The sequence below is a fragment of the Pelodiscus sinensis genome, chromosome Z (assembly GCF_052426305.1).
Source record: "Pelodiscus sinensis isolate ZL-2025 chromosome Z, ASM5242630v1, whole genome shotgun sequence".
Classification (NCBI taxonomy): Eukaryota; Metazoa; Chordata; order Testudines; family Trionychidae; genus Pelodiscus; species Pelodiscus sinensis.
Window position 1 is genome coordinate 33287470 of NC_143085.1, and position 10453 is coordinate 33297922.

Consider the following 10453-nt stretch of genomic DNA (forward strand, 5'->3'; position numbering starts at 1 on the left):
AACAAAAACCCACCAATACAACTTTCTTGAAAGCTCAAAAAATAATTGACTTTTTGCTAAAACAAGTGAATTTTTGAAAAGAATAAAAAGATCACTTTTTGGCTTTTCTTTGAAAATTTCAACCAAAACAAATTTTCTAAGAAGTTTTTTTTTATTTGGTTGAAATGTCCTTGTAATTGTTTTTTCTTTTTTTTTAAAGAAAGCTATAGGCAGATCTAGTGATGTATTCAAATGCTCTTCCTACATTCGTTAAACCCTTCAGGATATTCAGAGGAACTTATTTGACTGAAGATGCAGGGGGTAGCTGAGTTAGTCTGTATAGGATAAACTTAAAAACCAAATAATCTGGTAGCACTTTATAGACTAACAAAACATGTAGATGGTATCATGAGCTTCTGTGGGCACAATCCACTTCTTCAGATGACCAGAGTGTTAGATGTCCAGGACCAAAATAAATAGGGAAAAAGAGGGTCGGGGGTGGAAGAGGAAAAAATGGGAGGGGAGGGCGAGAATAAGAAGAAGCAGTGGGTAAAAAATATCAAGGGGAAAGCCGAGCTGGAATGTAATAGGAAAAACAAATAGTCTCTAAGTACCTAAAGACTGGATAGTCAAAAGAGGCAGAGGAGAACCATTAATTAGCAAACAACAAATAGGTAGCACTTAAAGACTAACAGAATGGATGCATCTAGACTGGCAAGATTTTGCGCAAAAGCGACTGCTTTTACGCAAAAACTTGCCAGCTGTCTACACTGGCCACTTGAATTTGCGCAAGAGCACTGACGTTCTAGTGTAAGAATTCAGTGCTTCTTGCGCAAATAACTTGACGCTCCCGCTCAGGGATAAGCCCTCTTGTGCAAGAACACTTGTGCAAGAGGGCCAGTGTAGACAGGCACCTTAATTTTTTGCGCAAGAAAGCCCGATGGCTAAAATGGCCATTGGAGCTTTCTTGTGCAAAAACATGTCTATACTGGGCATAGATGCTTTTGCGCAAAAACACTTTATGCACAAAAGCATCCGTGCCAATCTAGACGCACTTTTGCGGAAATACTTTTAACGGAAAAACTTTTCCATTAAAAGTATTTCCTCAGAATCATGCCAGTCTAGATGCACCCAACATACAGATGGTATTTAGACTTCTCAGTGGTGTGGCCCTCTAGTGGTTGGTCCTCAGAAGGTGAGTCCAGCTACTGCTGCAAGTTAAGGGAGTGTTCATTTGGATCAGCTAGTACAAGGCTTTCTGTGCAGATCCAAGTAATGGCTTAAGTCTCTGCCCCGCAGGTCTATGGATTCTTTACTACCTGCACATAGTGTCCTCCACAGGTGGATTTGATATATTTTCTTCTAATTTTCTAACTAGAAGCAAGCTCCTTTGGCTCCAAGTTTATGAATTTCCAACTCTCCATTCTTTTTAAATTATCCCTTTGTTCTAAGATACTCTGAGGATGGTTTAGTACAGTTCTTTTGTTGATGTTCCTATTTTATATTTTTCTTTTGATCCCAGTGTTTTCCTGTATTATTTTCACATGCATCTAGGCAGGCTTGGATCACTGTGAATCAGTTTCTCTGACAGCTTCAGAAGCTTTTCATGAGCCAAGACAGTGATACTCCAAGGTACTGCGGCACTGCGGCACTGTCTGAGTTTGCTGATTCTTCTTGCTTCTTTCCTAACCTTCTGATGAGCTTTTGAATCCTCCCTGAGCTGCTGGGCTGTCACTTTCTTCTGGCAGAGAAGGGCATATGCTCCATCTTCTGTGAATTTCACATCACCCCATGTGGCTGGAATCCCTACCCTGCAGCTGAATCAAGGATTGGTGTTGTCAAGAAACTGCAGCAACTGCTATTTCTCACTGTCTTAGTTTGCCATTCCTTAGAGGTTTGTAATCAGGAGGATGACCGAGACCTGCATTACTAATGCAGATGAAGAAAATCTGACTGCCCCAGCCCTTTTAGAAGTGAACAAAATTCCAGCTGGCTTCAATGGGGATTTGATGTGAGTTAGCACCAGAAAGCTGAGCAAAGGAAGGAACTGGGCCCATTTGTCAGAGCAGGTGTCGGGTGCTGGGACATGGCACAGAGGATGAGAACCAGGGGTGGAACACAGAGTCAAAACCGGGTTAACTGGAGTCAGGCAAAGCAGGAGCAGAGCTGGGTCTGAGGCAGGATCCAGGCTGGGACATGGGAACAAAGTGGGGTCCATTTCTGTGGCAGGTCAGGGATTGCCTCATTGCACAGCCAGCTTCATATTGTTTGGGCTAGGCACACTGTTTAAAGCCAATGGAACCCATGAATGTGATAGGCTCTGTCACTCTGGGTGGGACATTCCGTGGTGCTTGGCTCTCCACCAGACCCACCAACTGGAAAGGTGGGGGAGCAATTGCCCCGGGCTCAGTGATTCAAGGGCTCCTGGCCACCATGGCTGCTAGTGTGGTAGCTGGAGCCCCTGGCTCTTTCAGCACCATTGAGAGCAGGGAGCTGGTCCCTTCATCTTACCCAGTGGCCAGCAGTTTCCACTTCCCAGCCCTCTATCACTCATTGGACATTGCTATGGCTACGCGAGTGTGGCAGTCACTCAGGGACATGCCGTTCTAGAGTCTAACCCACAGCTCCTCATAGTCCTCTGTGGAGAGGACTTTTGCTTGCATATTGAAATGCTAACAGACCTGGGTCATCAGCAGGTGGGACTGAACCTGCGACCTTTGTAGCTAAAGCCACAAGCCTCCCCTGCATGAGCTCAAAGACAGCAGCCTCTTAGATAAAGCTATAGAGGAGCTGTCATTCTCTCTTGTGATAGTCCTTGTGCCTCTGGGTTGACAATACTTGGCATGAAAATATTTGGCCCCGAACTTGGGGTGAAAGGAAAGACTTCCCAAAGAAGGCCTCACTGTGAGCTCAAAGGCTCGTCTCTCCCCCACAGAAGTTGGTCCAATGAAAGATGTTTTCCCATCCATCTCATTTCTCTAATATCCTGCAGCTGGAATGGCTTCATTACTGCGTGTTGTGAAGAGACAAATACACAACAAGATGACACCAACAAATAACGATCTAGTGACCTACGAATTGCCGGTCTCATTTCCTTTTTACCGAGGTGGATTTGTCTCTGTCTTATTTACACCTGGCCACTGCTAATTGATGTCATTTACTATTCAGCATTGGGAGTAATAGAATAACTTTTTATCATGCCCTGTCATTAAGATATTGTCACTTCTTTCATGATGGGGGACTTGGTCCCCTCAGGGCAGAGATTAGATAGGAGGAGAAACATTGGCCATTGTGTCTCACTGGGAGAGTTTATATGAAAACTTTAAATGGATGCAAAAGAGCTGGTGCCAAAAGGCAGCATCATTTCCACCAGTGATGTAATGGCTTCCAGTATTTGTTTTGATGGGAAGAGCAGAGCTGGGATAATTAGCTTTGCTTCATCTTAAAATAAAATATAAAATTAGGCTCTTGGTGTCTTTTTCAAGCTGTTGCTTGTTTTCTTTCATGTTTTGCTTTGCACACTCTCTGCTCTGATGTCCTGGCTGCAGTCCTGAGCTTTGCTGAAGGGATGCAGACTTCACTGAAGTCTCCCCCCATCGCCACCCGTGAATTCTAAGCACTTTCCTCTTGTTCAAAAGGAAACAAAAGCGGCTTTAGTGATATAAAGTTGCCAAAGGCAACCCTGGCCAAAGTCATCTTTCTTTAGCTTCTGTGACTTGTCTAGCAGCTCAGTACCATAAGCATAATTAACATTTCCTGACCGGGCAGGCAAAGGGACTGATTGCATTGCAGCAGGGAGAGGAGCTGTCCAGCCTCCACTGTCTCTGCCTTCCCTGAATATCAACTTAGCTCTGTTTGTATTTTTGGAGAAGTTTAGAAAGGGGACAGATATGGAGATCTGACCCAGTTCTGTTGGCTAAGCCTCTGTTTTGCTGGGATTTATGCTGCCTTGTGGATGCCAGAGGAGCTTGTGGGGAACATAATAGTTGTGAATTTCCTGTCCCTTCTCCCTTGGGCTGCTTGTAAGTCATGGAATTCACAATGAGAAGGCATTGGGATGGTTTTAACATGTCAGCCTGTCTTTGTCTGGTATCAGAAATTAATCCTTCCCTTGTGGGATATTAGCTGGCCAAACCAAGCAGAAGTGAACCCCTCAGGGTATGTCCAGAAGTAGCTGAGAGCAGCACTTTCCAGTGTGGAGAGACAGACATGCACTAGGTAGTGGGCTCAAAATAGCATGGTGGTCATGGTGGCACAGAGGGTTGCTCAGGCTAGTGGTCAGGGTACAAACTCATTCAGTCCCCTCAGTGTGCACTCGGGTGACTAGCCCTAGCACCCAGTCCTGCCACCCTGCTTCTGGAGCAGAGCTAGAACATGGCCCACTATCAGTGGAGGGAAACATATTCCCAGATGCTGTGTAGACATATTGTGGACCCAAACGTATGAGGCTGCAGGGGAATGCTGTGGAAAATCTAAAGTTGCTTTAAAAACTCTCCCTCTGTGCTGCAAATGGGAATGTCACTGAAATGAAGTGGCTGGCACATATGCTTCAAAGCCCAGGCTATGAGCGCTTCTAGTTTTGGGAAGTTTGATTCCATTTGGTAGGGGGTAGTGGTGTGTATGTGCATCAGCGGCTTCATAGTGATCCCCCTCCCACCTCCTTCACCCTGCCCGGAGCAGATCCATGTGGAGCAGCTTGAGACTGCAGCCTTTAGGTTCCTGCAGGGCTGCTGGCTGGGAGCTGCCTAGGTAAGTGCCTCCCAGCCAGAGCCTGCCTCTGGCACCCCCTCTGCTCCCCAATTACCTGCCCCAGACCACCACTCATATCCTCTGTACCCCTTTCCCCCACATCATAACTCTCTCCCAGACCCTGCACCCCCTCCTATATCCTTACCCCAGGCCAGAATCCTCGTTGGCATCCATACCCCCTCCCTGACCCTGCACTCCATTCCTCTGCCCCAAGCCATCACTCAGACCCTCTGCATCCCCTTCACCCAGGTCACAACTCCCTCCCAGATCCTGCATCCCCATCCTAGCACCTTCCCTCAGGCCAGAATCCTCTTCTGCACTCATACTCCCTCTCAGACTCCACACCCCCACCTGCACCTACACCCCAGTCTCCTACCCCAAGGTCCCTTCTGCACCCAACCTCTGACCCAGGCCCCAAACCCCCTCAGTAGAAATGCAGCCTTTGACCACTTGCCAAAACCTTGGAGTGGCCTCCCATTAAAAATTATTGTCCACCCCTGATCCAGTCCATGTTGGGCATTTACAGTCGGGATGTTAAATGTCAGTTCATTGAATAGTCAAGTAATCTCATGAATTTTTATTGGTTAGTTGACTATTCTATAGTCCCAGGGGTGGGGCTGGCAGCCACAGTGTCAAAACCAGCAGCACATGGTGCCAGGAGGGAGCTGATCCATGAGAGGAGCCAGTTTAAAAACCAGCTCCCCTTCGGCCTGTCAGCCAGTGCTGCTGCCTCTGATAAAGAGCTGTTGCAAGCTGGAAGTGAGCTGGGCTGCCTGATCACCTGGTCCTAATACACTTTAAATGCAGAGCCAGAGCAGGGGTAGATTCTGGACCTAGCCCAAGCCAGAACTGAACTTGGCTGCTGGCCAACCAGCTAAAAAATTAACTGTCAAGGGTGGGGGAAGGGAAATGCATATAGTCTATAGCATTAACCTACCAGCTTTTGCTTATCAATTAATTAGTTAATCAACTACATTATTACATCCCTAGTTTACAGTTTTAACAGTCCCTTTATCTCCTGTCTTCCTTTGCTGTAAGCAACCTTTCAATACACCTTTAATTTTTCTCCAGTCTGAGTTGTATCTTGACTGATATACCACGGGGAACTCAGTAATGAGCCCTAACTAAACATCACTCTTCTCCTTTTCCAGGAGACAGGTCCCCAGGAAGCAACTTATCTGTTTCTGGCTGCCAGTGAGATGCGGAGACTGCTGCTTGCACTTGTAGGAGATGGCGTAAGGCATCGTGCGGGGACAGCGTGGGTGCAGAGTGGTTCAGTTTAGAGCTGGCATAATGGATTGCGCAGAAGAAGCTGCATTTGTAGTTGCATAACAAGAATTTTTACTTGGTTCTACAACACCTAGGAACGATGTATTCATGTGCGTCATCTACTGGCACCTTATGCATTAGCTAGCTATTACATATGGGTATGGACAGGGTGCCCTCTTGTAACAGGGCCATGTACTCTGAAGGGAATACAGTCTCAGCACGATATGGTGAGTTTCAAACTGACCCCTTTAAAATTTTAGTTAAAATGCTGCCTGCCGCTCTGGCCTGTTCAGAAGCACACGGAAGGCCAGGTGCAACGTGGTCTTGGCTAGGAGGTTGAAGGGGCACCTGCAAAGCAAGCTTGTTTCCTTTGCACCCAACGGCACCCATCAAGGCACAAATGCATAGTTTGCCTCTACCTGAACACTGGGGTCTGTCCATGCAGTGGTGAGGATTGATGGAGCTTTTTCCAACAGGGAAGAAGGGGACAAATTGTGTGTCTGATGGGAAGCATCCAGGCAAGAATGGCTCAATATGGGGGTTGGAGACACAGATGCCCTCAAAGTTCAGGGGTGGGTTGTGCTCAGTCCTGGCTTAGGCCCATCACTAATTTAAACTGGGGGGATTTATTTCAGGCTACAGCAATCTATTAATGGTTGCTTCTGATTTACATAAATAATTGACTGCTCATTAATAGCTCATTAGGAAGATTGAAAGCAAGGTGCTTAGAGAAATCCAGAAGGAAGAGAAGGGGGCAAAGTCCCTGCTTGTCAATTACACTGTGTATTCACAGTGCAGGAGCCAGAGACCTGATTGCTTATCAATGGACTGACAGAGCTAAGCATTCATCTGCAAATCTCTCTGGAGACCAGCCCTTGAGTGTGATGCCAAGAGGAAATTAGCAGAGCCCTGCAAATCTGCGGATAACTGCTTTATATCCCTTGGTATCCACATTCATGGATATGGATGCGAATATCTGTGGCTCATTTTTGTGGGTGTGGGTGCAAATGTTGGCCCCATGCAAGGCGCTAGAAATTAGGAGAAGCTGTTGGTGGAGGGGTGCTCACCTGTGGAGGGGACAGAAAAGACTCACAGGGCACACCTTGACGATGGATGACAGGGAACTGGGGATGCCAGGCCTGGGCTGGCTGAAGGCCAATGGGAGAACTGCTAGAGATGAATGAACAAGTCTCTTCTGAGGGAGATGTGATGTGGGACCTGAGGAGGTAGCCCAGCTAACAAAAGCTAATCCAAATGCAAGCCCAGGTCTCAGTGCTCCACAGGAAGGTGTGGGTGGCAGATTCTACTGCCAGTCCTTTGTTTTTATTCCATCCCACACTCCTCGTGCTCCTTTCTGTTGGCTGGCATCAAAGCTGGGCTTCTTTTGTGTCACTGTGGCAGGACCTGTGCCAGCGCTTTGTGGGAAAGAAAGGAATGGGCAGCTCTTTATCTACTAGACACAGTCTTTCTCCAGAAAGAGTCCTGGGTACTATGCTGCTCTCCCTCTGCCCCTCGCCCCCTCGCACTGCAGGAGCCTCAGGCAGTGAATGAATGAGGCAGAGATGACAGCCCTGAAGCTGCAGACCTCTGGGATTTGGAAGGATTCAGAGAAAAGAATGGAGACGACTGGTTTTGTCTCTCCTCAGTTCAACTTGCGAGGGGCTGTCTCAACCCTGAATGGCAGTAAAGCTCCCCTCTTTCCCAAGACTCCCCATCCATCTCTCTATGCCAGGTCAATCTCCACCCCATATTGGCCATTTTCCTTCTAGCCCTAGAGGGGGCAATAATTTTTGATGGGGGGCCACTCCAATACTTTGGTAAGTGGTCAAGGGCCACAGTCTACCATGGTATTAATGGGTGGAGTGCAGGTCTGGGATGGAGTTTGGGTGCAGAAGGGAACTTGGTTAGGGTACTGGGGTGCAGGCATTGTGGGGTCTGGGAGGCAGATTGGGTAACAGAGAGGCTTGTGACCTAGGACAAGGGATTGGGGTGTAGGAGAGGTGCAGGGTCTGGGAGGGGATTGTGACCTGGAGCAAAGAGTTGGGGTGCAGGAAGTGAAGGGGTACCAGAGGCAGGCTCTGGCTGGGAGGTGCTTACCTTAGGTGGCTCCCAGCCAGCAGTCCAATGGGACCCTCAGGCATGCTCCTTCTCTGCTGTGCCCCCGAATGTTGTGGGGGCCATGTGCCATCTGTGCGCTGCACACCCTTTGGGGAGGGGCCCTCTCCAAGCTACCCACACAGCAAGCATAGCCCAGGAAGCTCCAATTGGCTGCTTTCTGGCCAATGGGAGCTGCAAGATTGCACAGCAATTGTGGGTGGAGTCAATGCATGAACTCTTCTCCTAAAGGTGTTCTGAGCATGATGCACATAACCCCCTTGGCTGGCCCCTTTGAGCAGCATGTGTGGGTTCAGCAGGCAGGGAGCCTGTCTGAGGCCCCCACTGGGCTGCAGGATGGTGGCAGGCTGGATTTGGTGTCCACCCTGTTCTAGTGTCTAGTGTCTCATCTTGCCTCTGCGCCATAGGAGAGAGATAATATGGCCAGGGTAAAGGGTTTGTGGCAACCTGAGAGCCCCCTCCATACAGCCCATCAAAACGGTTCTCTCCTAGGGTTCCTAAAAGCTTCCAGGGCTCCAAGACTGGTCTGTAGCTACCTCTTACTTCTGTAGGAGACAGAGTCCCTTGGGATGTGCACGCGCACACACACGCACACACGCATGCATGCATACACACACAAAGGCTCTGGCCCGGGACCTGAAAATGTGAGCTGTAGGCTGGGGTTCCGGTGGCATCTATTCCACGTTCCAGTGAGAGGCTGGCAGGGCACCACTCCAGCTCTGCAGGGCCTGCTGCGGGTTGGGGGGGTGCTCCAGCCTGGGCAGAGCAGCCCCTGACCCAGCCTGGCATAGGGCTGCTCTAGCCTGGCTCCCCTCCTGCCGTCATTTAATCGGTTAACTGGTTAAACATAATGTTTAACAGATTAATCAGGATTTTACATCCCTATTCCACAGTGAGGTCATCCTCAAGGACCATAACTGGCTACAGGAAATCTAGCTGCACCAAACCTTATTTTGCTAAGATGTGGCCAAATCTAACCTTAAACTCTAACCCACGTGCCCTTCTCCTTTCCCCTTTGTGTGTTGTTCCTGATAGTGTAAGATGTTTGGTGCAGACCATCTTCGCTGTCTGCAGGTCATCTACCATGTTGTAGGTACTTCTAGAGGCACCTACATGACAATAACACTCACAGGAGGGAATACTTGGTGGGAAATAGCCCGCTCAATGTGGCAAACTCTGAATAGAATGAGTCTCTTTCCTTTTGTGACAAAGCATCATTGACTGACATCCTTGAATTGTGTCTGACTCCTTTGAATTGTGCATTTCTGTAACAATATCAATGTGATGTGACGAAAGGAAAAAACAACACTGTGTAATGTATCACTTGCAGAGAACCTACTTCATCTGCCATTAACAGTCAAGCAATAATTTTTGCTTGTCTTCAATTTGACGAGGTAATAAATACAGCAGCCTGCTACGTTAAGCCTATTTGTGGGAGCAGTTTATTGATATGTACTTGGAGGCATGATGAATGACAGCCTACATTGAGCTTTACAGGCAGAATTGTTCAGTCTTTACTTTTGCTCCAGTATGATTCATTTCTCCTGTTTTATGAGATTACATTATTTTTCCTGAAAATTGGAGTCAGTTGGGGTGCGTTTACACAGCACCCTAAACTTGAAATAAGATATGCAATTTTCACTATGCAAATTGCATATCTTATTTCAAATCTATTTTGAAATACCTTATTTTGAAAATTAGGCACATCTACACAGCACCAAATTTTGAAATAAAGTGCTATTTTGAGCCATCCCTTATCCCTCATGCAACGAGGTTTACTGGGATGCTGAAATAGTGTGTCTGCTATTTCAAAATATATCTGTAAATTTGTAAATTATTTCAATATATTTTGAAATAATGGGGGGCTTGTGTAGATGCGGGGTATTTATTTTGGGATACCTCCAGTATCCCAAAATAGCTGTGCAATGTAGACATATCCTGGGAATGGGGAAGGGAAATAAACCCAGCCTCCTTGACTATTTAAATTGGAGAGCACAGTGATTCACAGAGAATATTATTTTTTAAATTGATCAACACATCAACTGTTAACGGTGTGGTGAACCAGGCTCATTGTAAAGAGGCTAGAAAAGAGAAGAGCTGTTATTGCAGGAAAGTCTCTGGAAGGACTGATAGTAAAAGGAGTACTTCAGTGGAAAGGCCATGAAAAGACACTTTACTAGGTCAGTTTTCAAAAGCAAAAGCTGATTAAAGCGAAGGGTATATTTAAAAAAAAACCCCAAAACCTGTTTTGATCGAATGAGATGCAACATGCACATCACACAGTAGCTGACGGTATCTGCAAAGTCTACCATAAATGATTGTTTTGTGAAATGAGTCTTTA